Source organism: Staurois parvus, unplaced genomic scaffold, assembly GCF_062004578.1.
Source record: "Staurois parvus isolate SC_StPar_1 unplaced genomic scaffold, SC_StPar_1.0 ptg000657l, whole genome shotgun sequence".
In the NCBI taxonomy this organism is placed as follows: Eukaryota; Metazoa; Chordata; class Amphibia; order Anura; family Ranidae; genus Staurois; species Staurois parvus.
The window spans coordinates 4,932,649-4,947,793 of NW_028318453.1; the positions used below are offsets into that span (position 1 = coordinate 4,932,649).

General features: G+C 41.4%; 1 protein-coding gene across 4 annotated transcripts in view; it reads left to right on the plus strand.

The window, feature by feature from the left end:
- STXBP5 (syntaxin binding protein 5) overlaps window positions 1-15,145 on the plus strand; it is a 488,403-nt gene that overhangs the window by 111,629 nt on the left and 361,629 nt on the right. The window lies entirely within an intron of this gene.

Genomic DNA, 15,145 nt, shown 5'->3' on the forward strand with positions numbered 1-15,145 from the left:
TTGATAAAAACTGATGATTCTATTATAGCAGAACTAAACTCTCCAAAATGCTTACCTTCACCTTCCGGTTGATGCAACGGTAACATCCTCTCCAGCCGCTGTCCTCATCTTCTGGGTGCTTGGTTTCTGGCTTCTTGATTGGCTGGGGTGGGTGGGGGGCGTCATCCTGCGCATGCACACAGGAGTTGGTCCTTCTGGCCCAACTGGAGTGTGCTCGGAATACATGCTGAGCTGTTCATGTGCAGCCTAATGTACATTCATTCATTGTAGAAGAGACATAGCAATAAAGAGCTTCCTACTCACAATTTAAAAAAAAAACCTAGATTTGAATATCTTTGTATTCGCTCTGGAATTGTCCACTGTTTGGTTGTATTGACTTGCCTACATTCTGGTCTATCTTTTGAAAAGTAAATAATGTTAAAGTAAAAATTTTTACCTTTTTTAGTTACGTTTTAAAACCCAACTTCAGGAACTGGGAAAAAAAAACTCCACTCTTGCAGGGGGCTACTTGCACTACAAAAGGTTAAATGGTTTGTTATAAAGATGTAAATACCTGGGCTGCTTTGACACATGCGACGTGCTTTTGATGCATGTGTTTTTTTTGTGTTTTTTTTGGACTAGTGTGAATTCCATATGATTTAAAGGGATGCATTTTTCTGTGTTTTTTTGCTGAACAAAAACTGTGTGGCTGCTTTCACACTATTCTATCGCAAAAGCTGAAGAAAAATCAGATCAAAGTGGAAGAAAAAGTGACTATGTATTCCTGTGGAACTCTTCACACTGATCTGTTTTGGGTCAGGTGTGCTTCTCAAATTCCTGCTTGCTGCATTTTTGGTGCAGTAAAAAAAAAATGCACCTCCCCATTGAAAACAATGGAAAGATGCAAAAACTCACCTGGGGAAGTTGCATGTTTTTACTGCTGTCTGTGTCCCTGTTAAGGAGTTTCACTCTTTGCTCTGTTTACCATTTCCATTGAAAGTGAAAGTAAAATAAAAGCCCACGTTTTGGGTTGTCCCCAGAAAAATAGAGGGGAAATTTTATATTTATTCCAGGTACTTGTATAGCTCCGTCCAATTTTGTGCAGCGTGTTACACACACATATTAAATATATATAGATCCAGTTTAGACAGGACCCAACTAACCTACCATCATGTCTTTCCAATGAGTACACTACTTGTGGTAACCTGGTGGTCCCCAAGGGATTGCCATAATTTGCAGGGCTTTCCTCTCACTTCCTGTTTTGGCTATGGGACAGGAAGTGGACGTACATCTCCTTAGTGGGACAGGTGGCAAAAAAAAAAAAATCTGACGGGTTATAACCTTTCCTTACTCCATCCAAAATGAAAAAATGTTTTGCCTAGAGTTCTACTTTAGACTTTAGCCTTTAAAAATTAAAAGGAAAAAAATGTATCCCTTTAAATCCTATCGGACTCATCTGTTTACTTTTTGAACTCTGCCTAGAACTGCATCTGCCTCCTGGAATATGTGACAGGAGCTTCCCAATATGCAGCTGTGAGGCCCTGGGTATATCACCAGTGCACCACTCAACCATGTATAACTAATGTAAGATTATTTCATATTGGCATGTAGAACTATAAGCTGATGTGACAAAAATGAAAGGGGAGAAAGGTCCACATAAAACAGTGCTGGTAGGTGTCCTCCATGCTCCCAACATGTGATTGGAATTAAAGGCGCAGCAGAAGACTTATTAGGTCTCCTTTTTTGTTTTTTTGTTTTTTTCTCTTCTCTAATCCGTATGTCTTGTCAGCTCTGGCACTAGAATTGAGTACCTGATTGTCACTCGTGTTTCATGAGTATTTGCCTGGAAGTTTGTTACCAGATTTGCATGCAAATCCAAGCTAAGTACATTGGGCTCAATAGGAAAAAAAGTTGACACACCAGGATATATATTTTCAGAGAAGCCCGATGAAATGTTAAAATTGAAGCCACATGTCACAGAATCGTGTGCCTTGGCCTGATGTTTAAATCTGTGTGACATGAGCCTGTTATACAGAGTTTGTATATGCAGGGCTCAGCAAATCTCGGGCACCAGGTCACCATGGCGACCAGAAATTGCATCCTGGTGCCTGGGCTTTTGTCAACCACAATACCTCCCAACCGTCCTGGGATTTGATGCAAGTCCTGGGGAAACAAGGCCAAGTCCTGGAGTAGAGCCCAGTGCCGTAGCAAGTTCCAAGTTACCTTTGCCCTGCAACTTGTGTGGATCGTATGGGGTACCACAGAGCGCGATCCAGTCTCTATATTGCAGCCGACCTCTCCCCAGTGGCTGCTTGTCACAGTAAGTAAGTTGCAGGAAGATTTTGGCTGCAATAAAGAGACTGGATCACGCTGTTTGATGTCACATGCACTCTGCACAAGCAGCAGGGCAGAGGCAACTAATGCCCATGAAACCCACTGCATATGATCGGACTGAAGCTGCTGCTTCCTCCTTTCCAGCTCTGATGGTTTCCTGTACACAGACAAGAGGAGCCACAGAGTAAGAACCACATTCTACGTGGGCTACGCTGATTGGAGATCTGTAGTGGATTACTTGCGGGGGGGAAATTGAAATTGACACAGTGACTGGGAAGGGGGATGTAAGGGGGCAGGTAAAAAGGATGTAAGAGGATATGTTCTGAAGGGGCACTTTGGGAGGGGACAGAACTTGTGCTGCAGGGGGGATTGACCCCCCCCTTGAACAATTCTGCACCCCTCCAAAAGCACTTACCCCCCCCACCCCACCTTTTTTTTAGCATAAGTCCTTTCCCCTTCCAAAGCACCTCACAGTATGTATGTGATCCCCACCACCCAACACAAGTCTACTCCCCTAAGCACATCCGCCCCCACCCCGGTATGCACTCCCCAGCACAAGCCCAGTCTCCTCCCAAAGCGCCTCCTCAACACTTATCCAATTCCCTCCACTGCCCACCTTCTAGCACAAGTCCTCTCGCCTCCCAAAGTGATTCTCACCCCCCAGCCACACCCGAAGCCTGAATTTTGTTCAACCATGCCCATAAAGCACCTCTCACTGTAAAGTTTGGCTACACTCCTAAAGAAAAGTTCCTAACTTTTTTAGCTGGCTTCTAGATTCAAATCAAATTTATCAAGCGTTGGCATTGTTACAGCAAAACACATTTCAAATTGTGCTTCTGTTTAATCCTTTTCTTGTGTGTTGATTCTACCAGATAGGTAGATAGATAAAAATTTTATTTATGACCAATGATATTTGTGTTCTTGTGAGACGCAGTTACTTAACTACTGCAAATCGTACTCCTGTATATCTCCTATTAACATGAGCAATTTTTTTACTTTCTGCTGTGGTTCTGTTTATTTAGAAATTTGGCATTAAAGTGTAACTAAACTCACTCTAGCTTTTCTGTAAGGGGTAGGGGGAGGCATAATATAATAACAAAAAAAAGTTCTTAAAGTATAACTATTCAAAACTAGAAAAAAGTTTTGCCTTTAGAGTGGAGAGGGATTAGAATACTTTTAGGTTTTTATTGCAGTTTGTGCCTACGTTGGGGAGACTCACCCTCTCTATTTGAATTTTCCTTTACTTTGAATAATCGTAAACATGACAAAGTGTTGGGTTGTCATCAGAAAAGTAATACAGGGGAAATCTTCCAATGGGGACACTAGTTCTGGTGACCTGGAGGTTCCCAAGGATTTCCTTTAATTGGCAGGGAATTCTCACTTCCTGTTTTTGCTATGTGACAGGAAGTGAAGTTGTATCTCCCCAATGGGACACAGGCGGAATAAAATAAACTGATAAGGGTTATAACCCCTCCCTTTCTCTATCGAAAATGAGAGAGAGAAAATTGTCTATAGTTCTATTTTATTCTAATATTTTATTTTTATTCTAATTTTTTGTTATTTTCATGCTGCTAAAGCGGCACTCTGATTTCTGCCTAGGTCGGGCCCAACTGTATCATGGGATAGTAACACACTGTCTCCTAGGATAGCTGTGATGTAGTTAAGCTGCCACTGTGGAGCTTGTGTGCATGGGTAGCAGATTTTTGCACAGACACCACCGTGTGCCAGAAACTAGCAGCATTGTGCACACGCAGAATACTCCCCATATTTGTTTGCAAATGCACCACCAGTCTCTGCCAGGTCCTAGAGGCCTGGAAGACACCAGCGGCACATGTGTGCATGTGCCATAGTTTTTAAAGAGGGGCGAGGGAGCCAATTCCATTAGCAGTTTAGTTCTGCTTTATATAATTAAGGACAGACTAGGTGTTTTTTGTTGTCTTGCACAAATTTACTTTTTAAAGCAATTCTTAAACAAAACAAAAAATCGCAAAACTACAACAGCAGGTCAGGATTGGACATGCTGAACAAGTCCATGTGGACCTTGATAACGTTTTTGGAGAGTTTCTGGCATTCCCAGTTTCCTCAACTAGTTGGAGAACCCGCAGGATAATCAAGCTTTGAATCCCCTCTTACCTTGTCCACTGGGTTGTGCTCATACACATACACCCAGGGAATCCAGCACGGTCATGCTGTGATCTGTTGCTTCACTGCCACATGTAGAATTCTGTGCCGCTCTTTGTTCTCGAAGTCATTTGGAGGCGGATCTGCACTCTTCCAGCCTCTCTGTAAGCTGATGCCACCTGGGGTATCTGGCATGGATATTCTAGGAGGCTGCTGGATCAAGGTAATCCTTGTTCTTGCCTAAAATGAGTATTTTTTAATAGCAATATAGGTGTATAGGTTTACAAACGCCTCAGTTAACGTAATTTTTGGTTTACAAATTTTTTCCAAATTTTTATCGCATTATGAAGTGTTTTTGCCAGCTTTTTTTTTTTCTTAACTATAACTCACAAAATTGGCTGTCACTTTCCCCAGGGCTAAAGCATACTTTTAGTTTCCCGAGAAGAAAGAAAAAGGAAACATTGTTTCTTTTAACTCTGGTGTGACGAACCGTCCCTTTTTTGTGATAACATTTTGCCCTCTCTGTTCCAGTTTTATCCCCTTAAGTGGTCTATCCTTTTCAAAGCTGTATATGTTTAGCAGCTGTTATGTATACAGGCATTCTACACTGTTTGTTTAGGGGAATGTGAACTTGTAGTTTTTCACTTCTCTAGATTTCATACTGTGCTGACTCCTGATGTGTTGTAGTGTTTTGTGGGTGGGGAAAACCAGGTGCCAGACTGTCTGGTGGGGGTGGGCTGAAGGGTGCAGGGATTACTGCCAGGATGTGCTGTATATACTGAGCTGTGTTCAATAAAGATTCATTCACCCTACATGAAGTTCTGACTCATGGTTTGGGATATCGGGGAAGTATTGTCTTTGAGCTCTAATACGCGCCTTGGCAGAGCACTGGAAGACTTGCCGGAAAAGGGGAACATTGGCTTAGACGCTTCGCTTGGCACAAGGAAGCCCAGGCGGAACAGTTCCACCACACGGGGAAATAAACAAACTAAAAGGAAACTTTTTCTTTTAGCGGGGGGGGGGGGGGGGGAGTGACAGCTGATTCTCTGGGCTATAGTGAAGAGGGGGGAAAAAAGCCGGTAATTACATTTAAAAACCGGCACTGACCTATAGTGTCAGCGACTTATATTTAAACTTGTTCTGACCTCCGGAACGGATTAATTGGTTTTCAGTGCATTCCTATGGGAAACCGCGTTACGGTTTACGAATTTTTCACAATATGAAACGTCCTGGAGAACACGTTAGATTCGTAAACCGAGGTACACCTGTAGTCTTGTAAATTTTAAAGAACATTTCAAATTGCACTTCTGCCAGTGATAGGCTTTGCAAAGTGTAGGAGGAAGTGATGTGGAGGCGTCCTGGAGTACGTGTCTACAGCCACTGCTGCACTACAGAAGAACGTGGCTGCCAGGAAAACCTATAAAAAGAAAAGGATTTTTTTTTTTTAACTGTTACCATGTTGCTTGGATATAAACGTAGAGCTCTAGATGCACTAAAGTGACCTAGGATTTCATGTGAACATTTTACATAAACTTCAAACATGTATTGTAATTTGTAATTAGTTATCCCGGCCGAGTTGGGCTGGGTAAATGGAATATACCCACAAATGTGAGCCGTTTATTTTGCTGCCACAGCATTACATTCTGTTTTAAAGTATCTGCTGCCCCCTAGACTGAACAGATTGCTATAAACTGCCATTCTCTAGTGAGAAGGGACAGTGTATGTATGAATATGGGTTTTTGCTGATTACATTGTTGTGAGACTATCCTCACCACTGGCCCTAGGGGCTTACTATTTATAATAGCTGGAAGATGTGTCATTTTTAACAGTTTCATAGCTTTGTAAAGAATCTCTTGTATTCAAGCTTGAATTGGTTTTATCCAGTGCTTGTTCTATGCAGAAGAGATGTCCTAAATATGTTAATCTACATTACATCATGCTGAAGGTTAATGATTACTTAGTACATCCTCTCACTAGTGGGTCTTGCACATATAGTAAAGCTTTGAAGTTGCGTTTCATAGTAAATGAGTTTATTTCGTAGGCTTAATACTTTTTGGCCTCTATTCCCAGATTTGATGGGTACATCAGTACCTTCATATACACTTTTTTATACAATGCGATGTCAACTGATTGGTGGATTTTAGACGTTATTAAATATAGGAAGTGTAGTCAGATGATTTCTTTTTTTTTTTTTTTTTTTATGTAGAATATAGATAAATGGAAATCATGCTATTCCTGGAAGCACAAACCCCTTTGATCATTTTGAAATGTGTATTCAGTGAGTAGATGCAGTATTGGGATTCTGTATGATGGCTGAAATGTGATTTTAATAGTTCTCAACTAATCAAAACATGCTAGGCATTATAGTTTTTGTGTGTGTGGTGTTTTTTTTTTTTTTATTTTTTTTTTTATTTTAAGAAGCCTACATATATTTCCCAGCAGTGCTGCTAGGAACAGTTGTTCCCATTGGAAGATTGCCCCTTAGGTCTTGTTCTGGGTACAAATCAAAAATTTTGGTTGGTGACAAATAAATCCATGGTCATAAATACATGGATTATTCTCCCTAGTGGGGACACACCGCAATAAAAGGGTCTAAATTTTCCTCACTCTATCCCTAGGCAAAACATTTTTATTTTTTTTTTTTTGGATAAACTTTTGGAAATGCTGCCTATGGTTGTCCATTGTCCCTTTTTGGTGCGGTGCAGTTGTCCTGTCCCCTTATCAGAAAAACACCCCCCAAAGCAAAATGTTTTCACCACCATGTTTGACAGTTGGGATGGTGTTCTTGGGGTCATAGGCAGCATTCCTCCTCCTCCAAACATGGCAAGTTGAGGTGATGCCAAAGAGCTCGATTTTGGTCTCCTCTGACCACAACACTTTCAACCAGTCCTCCTCTGCATCATTCAGATGTTCAGTGGCAAACTTCAGACGGGCCTGGACATGTGCTTTCTTGAGCAGAGGGATCTTGCGAGTACTGCAGGATTTCAATCCTTGTCGGCGTAGTGTTACCAATTGTTTTCTTGGTGACTGTGGTCCCAGCTGCCTGGAGATTGACAAGATCCTCACATGTTGTTCTGGGATGATTGCTCACTGTTCGCATGATCATTGACACTCTGAGGTGAGATCTTGCATGGTGCACCAGACTTAGAAACACAAAACAACTGTCAGTCTCCCTTCCATTTGCGAATGATTGGACCAACTGTTGTCACCTTCTCACCAAGTTGCTTGGCGATAGTTCAGTAGCCCAGTCCAGCCTTGTGTAGATCTACAATTTTGTCCCTGACATCCTTGGACAGCTCTTTGGTCTTTGCCATGGTGGAGAGTTTGGAATCTGATTGTTTGATTGCTCCTGTGGACAGGTGTCTTTTATACAGGTAACAAAATGATTAGCAGCACTCCCTTTTAAGAGACTGCTTCTAATCTCAGCTTGTTACCTGTATGGAAAGACACCTGGTAGCCAGAAATCCTGCTGAATGATAGGGGATCAAATACTTATTTCCCTCATGAACATGCAAATCAGTGCATAATTTGTTAGACATGCATTTCTTTTAGAATTTATTGTTGCTAGTTTGTCTCTGTTACAGTACACCTACCATTCGATTTTTAGACAGATCATTTCTTTGTGAGTGGGCAAACATTCAAAATAAGTGGGGGATCAAATACGTATTTCCTTCACGGTAGGTATGTTTAACATTTTTTGCATTGAGTGAGGAAAGATTACAACTTCTGTCAGGTGTTATTGCTGTCAGCGTTGGAGAGATTATTATTATACAGGGTTTTCTATAGCGCCCACAGTTTGCTCAGCGCTTTAGATTCCTTCACTTCTGTTTGGTAAAGTTTTCCCCAGGAGAGAAAGTGGGGGTAAATTCCCTAAAAGAAACGCGTATGAAAGAAAATGTCTTTTTAAAGATAAAGGGTTAGTCCACTTTAATAAAAAAACAAACAAAAAAAAACACCATCTTTGCAATTGAACACTACTGCATAATTTTAAATTAATCCGATTTGGCCATATGTGCATGGAGTGAAGCCTGCCTCAAATGCTTCTGATATTTTTCACAGCTCCGTCTGGTCCTCTCTTTAAGATGGACCAGCTGTTAGGATGAGCACCCCCTAGCAGTCCAGGAGGGATTGCCGTACTTTTTCTAAGCCCTGCATATATGCCTTGTGGTCTTTATTGAGCAGATGAACTCAGCTGCTGTGATGGGGAAAGTATATTGTAGCTGCTGAGGTCAGCTGTAGTGACAACAGATAATGCTCTGCATGTGTGGGGCTTAGAAGGATGGCACTCACATGTAACACTAGATGACACTTGTCCTATTAGCTTGTCTGTCCTAGAGGAGAGAAGAGGTGCAAAAAATGAGGGTGGAGTTTTTTTTTTTTTTTTTATCCAAAGTTAGTGCGAGAATTAGAATCACTGTCGGTGTTTTTTTTTTTTTTTTGTTTTTTTTTTTGTTTGTTCTGCCCCCCCCCCCCCCCCCAAGTTTTTTCTTTGTATAATGGTAAGGTACAGTAAAGGTCTTCCATTGTAGAAAACGAGGATTGTATATTTGAGATCTTGTTTAAATATTTTGTCCATAGAATCCAATCCCCTGAAATCGGTGGAGGAGCATGGTATATCTGTCATGTATATGTATTTTTCAGTCTCCAAGGCAGCAGCTGTGTCAGTCTCACTTTAGAGGTTAGAAGGCACTGAAAATGCAAAAGACAGAGCTGCCTCTAAGATTATCGCACGAATTCTCATTAAAACTATAGGTTTTTATTGCACACATTTGCAAATGTGGAAGTTGCAATGCCAAAGTCAAGGGTAACGCCTATATTTTTGAGAGTTTACAAGGTGGAGCATATATGGCAGTGGATAAATTAAACACTTAATGCCGGCACCTCCCAACCCTTTAAGGGGTTTTTGATGCCGAGAGGTGGGGTTTATGATCACGAGACCACTGTGATTGGCTGTCACAACAGTCACATAATCGGAAAGCTCTGATCACAAGTAGGCGTCTGTAACTGTGCCAGGAGTGCGCAGGACGCATGCTCTTGGCACAGGTATTTTTACACTTTGGTAAGCAAATATACAGCCTCTCGGTGTCGAGGCTCACCTGCCAAAAGACCTCCATATTTGCGTGCTCTAGGCTCAAAGATCTTCTGTATCTGCCAGGTAACTAGGGTTTCTAGCCAGAGGCAAGCAGTTTGCTCTTTTTTTTTTTTTTTTTTTTTGTTTTTGTTTCAGGTAGAGTAAGTAAATATATAATCTTATGTCTTTTTAGTTTTAACACTGTTAATGTTGTGGAAACTTGCCCTCACTGTCCACATGACAAGATGGATAACCCTTACAGTAGGGACATACAGTCAGGTCCATAAATATTGGGACATCGACACAATTCTAACATTTTTGCCTCTATACACCACCACAATGGATTTGAAATGAAACAAACAAGATGTGCTTTAACTGCAGACTGTCAGCTTTAATTTGGGGGTGTTTACATGCAAATCAGGTGAACCATGTAGGAATTACAACAGTTTGCATATGTGCCTCCCACTTGTTAAGGGACCAAAAGTAATGGGACAGAATAATAATCATAAAGCAAACTTTCACTGTTTAATACTTGGTTGCAAATCCTTTGCAGTCGATTACAGCCTGAAGTCTGGAATGCATAGACATCACAAGATGCTGGGTTTCATCCCTGGAGATGCTCTGCCAGGCCTCTACTGCAACTGTCTTCAGTTTCTGCTTGTTCTTGGGGCATTTTCCCTTCAGTTTTGTCTTCAGCAAGTGAAATGCATGCTCAATCGGATTCAGGTCAGGTGATTGACTTGGCCATTGCATAACATTCCACTTCTTTCCCTTAAACTCTTTGGTTGCTTTTGCAGTATGCTTTGGGTCATTGTCCATCTGCACTGTGAAGCGGCGTCCAATGAGTTCTGAAGCATTTGGCTAAATATGAGCAGATAATATTGCCTGAAACACTTCAGAATTCATCCTGCTGCTTTTGTCAGCAGTCACATCATCATTAAATACAAGAAAACCAGTTCCATTGGCAGCCATACATGCCCACGCCTTGACACTACCGCCACCATGCTTCACTGATGAGGTGGTATGCTTAGGATCATGAGCAGTTCCTTTCCTTCTCCATACTCTTCTCTTCCCATCACTCTGGTACAAGTTGATCTTGGTCTCATCTGTCCATAGGATGTTGTTCCAGAACTGTGAAGGCTTTTTTAGATGTCATTTTGGCAAACTCTAATCTGGCCTTTCTGTTTTTGAGGCTCACCAATGGTTTACATCTTGTGGTGAACCCTCTGTATTCACTCTGGTGAAGTCGTCTCTTGATTGTTGACTTTGACACACATACACCTACCTCCTGGAGAGTGTTCTTGATCTGGCCAACTGTTGTGAAGGGTGTTTTCTTAACCAGGGAAAGAATTCTTCGGTCATCCAGCACAGTTGTTTTCCGTGGTCTTCCGGGTCTTTTGGTGTTGCTGAGCTCACCGGTGCGTTCCTTCTTTTTAAGAATGTTCCAAACAGTTGTTTTGGCCACGCCTAATGTTTTTGCTATCTTTGATGGGTTTGTTTTGTTTTTTCAGCCTAATGATGGCTTGCTTCACTGATGGTGACAGCTGTTTGGATCTCATCTTGAGAGTTGACAGCAACAGATTCCAAATGCAAATAGCACACTTGAAATGAACTCTGGACCTTTTATCTGCTCATTGTAATTGGGACAATGAGGGAATAACACACACCTGGCCATGGAACAGCTGAGAAGCCAATTGTCCCATTACTTTTGGTCCCTTAACAAGTGGGAGGCACATATGCAAACTGTTGTAATTCCTACACCGTTCACCTGATTTGGATGTAAATACCCTCAAATTAAAGCTGACAGTCTGCAGTTAAAGCCCATCTTGTTCCTTTCCTTTCAAATCCATTGTGGTGGTGTACAGAGCCAAAAATGTTAGAATTGTGTTGATGTCCCAATATTTATGGACCTGACTGTAGATGGCAAGAAGGCTCATAGATGGCAATAAGACAGCCTCACACTATTCAGTATGAGAAAAGAATGCCCTGGATCCACCTCCCATGAAAAAGGAACTCCCATTTTTTGAACATGAAGTGGTCGTGGACAAAATGATCTCCCTGCAAGTGGGAGATGCAAAGCCATAAACAGTGTGTGAGGAGGTACTAAAGCCAGCTGGGTGTTTCAGCTTAATACAGCAACAAAAGTAAGGCATGTGGAAGATGATGGAACTTTTGAGAAGGGGTGGGGGAGAGATTATGGGCCAGTGAAGGGTGGTTGCATGCAGAGGTTAGAGTTGAAGGGTGAAAGATGTGGATGGGGGATTCAGAGGTAAGCAGCTGCGGAGGAAGGCTGAACTCTGCACTATGTATGAAATTTGACCACACCCACTATTGTGGTTCAGGGGGTGTGTGGGGTTGTGGTTGTGTTTCTGCACCTATTTTCTGGGGGGGGGGAGCCCTGGTTTTATGTCAGATACAGAATCACATGTAGGGTAGGGCATAAATACAATATTAAATAGTCAATTCAAAATAAAACCTTTTTGCTGCATTGTAGACCTATATTAAAAAGTAGCAAGGTTTTTATTAAAGCAGAGTACCAAATAAAAGCCATATGTCCTTTAAAGGTATACAAAAATGTATAGTTATGCAAATTATTCAGTGTTATGCTGACATTGTAAGCTTGGCCGAGGCATCTAGTCATGAGAGAGTTGGACTACGTCAATGAGTGGAAACCAGGCTGTTCTGCTAGATTCAGGGCTTTCTCAGAATTGGTCTACGTAACACACATCTTAACACCATTGATGTTTGAAATTTTATTTTGGATGGCATTAGCGTTTTTAGAAACCTTTTCATTATCTGGCTGTAGAAACTACTTAAAATGATGCGGTCATGTGGGAAGTGCTGCCAGTGCAGGCCGCCTGAAAAAAATGCCAACTACCTGATTGGCTGTGTGACTAAAAGCTCTTGAATCGGACAAAGTAAACATTTTGTAAGTGTCAGAATTCCTTATCCGTAGATTTGTTCTGGGCTTAAAGTATCGAAGTCAAAATTTCAGCATGACATCCAGAGATCAGCAGTGACAGGCCTCCATGATTCTCACATGAGGCCCTTTAAACAAATATGGAATGAATTTATCTGTCACTTTTTAACGCTTATTCAATGCTGCCACCATATAGAATAACTTATGTCAGATCTGTGTTTGTGAATCATTTTTTTTATTGTATTGGTTTCTTTTTATTCAAGAGAAAATAATTTTTCTCTAGTCTTATTTTTTCTTTTAAAGGATGGTACTGTCTTGAATTTAGAGGATTTTCTATTTATAAGCAGGATTTTGTTTGATAAGTTTGCATGATGGTGAAGTGTAGAACAGCTTTTAATCTTAAACTTCTAAGCAAGGCGCTTTATGGTTTTCATTAGCTCCACTCCCTGCTGCTCTTCTTGTGTTCCCAGTAATAGTGTTGCTTGGCAGCCACCTCTACATGCTCATCATTCAAGTGATAGACCTATTTATACACATAGTCTCATCTCCTTTATTGCTGCATAGACTTGGGAGCAGGAAGCATGCATTATCTGTCTATACCTTGGCTGCATTCACCACAAGAACTGTGCGAAGAAATACATCTCACCCATCTCAGTTATACGACTGTCTTAAACTGCCATCCATGGAGCCCTAATATTCTAATCCTAGTGGTTCACATACAATTTAATACAGCTTGGAACAGATGACTCACTCATTGTGAAATATTTTTCAACATTCTACCATTTTTAGATATGAAGGACCATGAAGTTATTCTTAAAGTAGATGTAAAACCTAACTGAATATGTTTATTTTGCTAAAGCATTGTGGATCAGAAACCATTGCCATTTGCTAAAAATAAAATACTGGTTTTCACATTTGTGTTTAATTTTATGTTTTTTTATCCCTTGTAACATTTTAGTTCTGCTGATCTCTTGCAGCCTCTTTACAGCACTTTCCTGTCACGTGCATGCACTCCAGCAATGACTACATAGCTTTTATCAGGGCACATTTCTGGAAGGTGATGATAATGACATACCCGTCTAAAATGTGTTGAAACGGTCACTTGTAGACTCCAACTCTTACAACATGGGAGGACAGTTGGGAGACATGGACAGAGCTTTGTCACCCCATAATGCAGGGAACTGAATAAGGACCTTCATATCAGAATTACCAGGTGGTGTTGAAAGCTGCAATTTTAAACCTTGAAAATAACTTTTGAAATGACATTAACTAACTTGTTAATGTGTGTTGATTTTTAACTCCTTCCCGCCAGCGCCTTCCGGCCCCTTAAACGTTTCGGGAAAGGTCCCGATCGAAAAAGCCGACCGGGACCTTTCCGTGAGTACCGGACATGTGTGCTGGGAGCACGCAGGGTGCGCGCTCTCAGCACATATGTTTTTTTCTTACCTGAACACAAATGTGCGGCCGGCGCAAAGGGGTTAAAGTTACTATACCCAGGACTCTACATTCACTGTCTGGTCTCCCGCAGTACACAACATGAAAGTGCAATTATTTTAGTAAATATAAACTGTTAAATACCTTTTCTCATCAGCAGTTAGAGACGTCTTGTGACTTCTATCGGTGTTCAGCAGAGCAGTGGTCAAAGCTTGTAGAAAGTTTTGTTTCCTGCTCTAGGAGAATGCAAAACCCCTGACCTCTGTCTGGACAGTGCTGATTGACCCTGTGCTGATCACATGTACTCTCCCAAAAAAAAAAAAAACCCTCTCTAGCAATACACACCACACTGAGCATGTGCAGATTAGCTACGGGTTCAGTCTGTCTTATCAGGAGATGAGATGTGGACATTTGAACAAGAGGAGGAGAGAAGACAGGATCAAACTGCCTTTTTACACAATGCAGAGGATTAACCCCTTAGGTTCCACAGTGATTAGAATAAGCATGCTTTACTGCATATACAGACTGATTTTTATGGTTGTGGGTTTAGTAATACTTTAATGAGTGGGTATTCTTACAATAAGGCCACATGCACACTGCAGATGTCAAAAGCTTGATATATTTTTTTCGGTTCCTAAACGCCTCTGTATGTTGGCCTATGTGTCCATGCCCATGTTGGCTTTTAGAGGAAGGGCATTTTAGAGGCAGAAATCTAAACGCACCAAAATCCTGTTCAAGAGAGGAGCATTTAGCCAGGCCGATGCATGTAAACGTAGCTAAATGTTAGGCACGTTTAGCATTTGGTGTGTATTTATTTCAGTGGCTGGAATAATTGTATATTAGTCTTTCAGATATTAACGCTATGAACTTTCTGTACAAAGCCCTCCTGCTTTTGAGTCCTCCTTAAAGGCACAACAGAAAATGAACTGGTATCTTCAGCAGCAGAGGAGTTCCCTGTTGGAGAGGCAGATAGTGTTACAGGGGCCGGTGTCTGCATCAGCTGTCAATGTGCAGAGCACTTTCCCGAAATTGTCCCTGGAGAATGTTGAAAACTACCTTGTACTCTTTGAGCACTTCAGGTGTGCTTCAGAACTTACCACATGTGATACTGAGCTGTAATTTTTCTTTGGGATTTGTGGTGGGAAAAGCAGGTAACCAGGTTTGAAAATGTCTTATGAATGATGTCACTGTTTTTGCCTGAACTTGAGGGAGATGGTGACCCTACATCAGAGGTACCTGACGACAACTTCACATTTTTCATCATGGTGAGGGAGATGGATGAAATT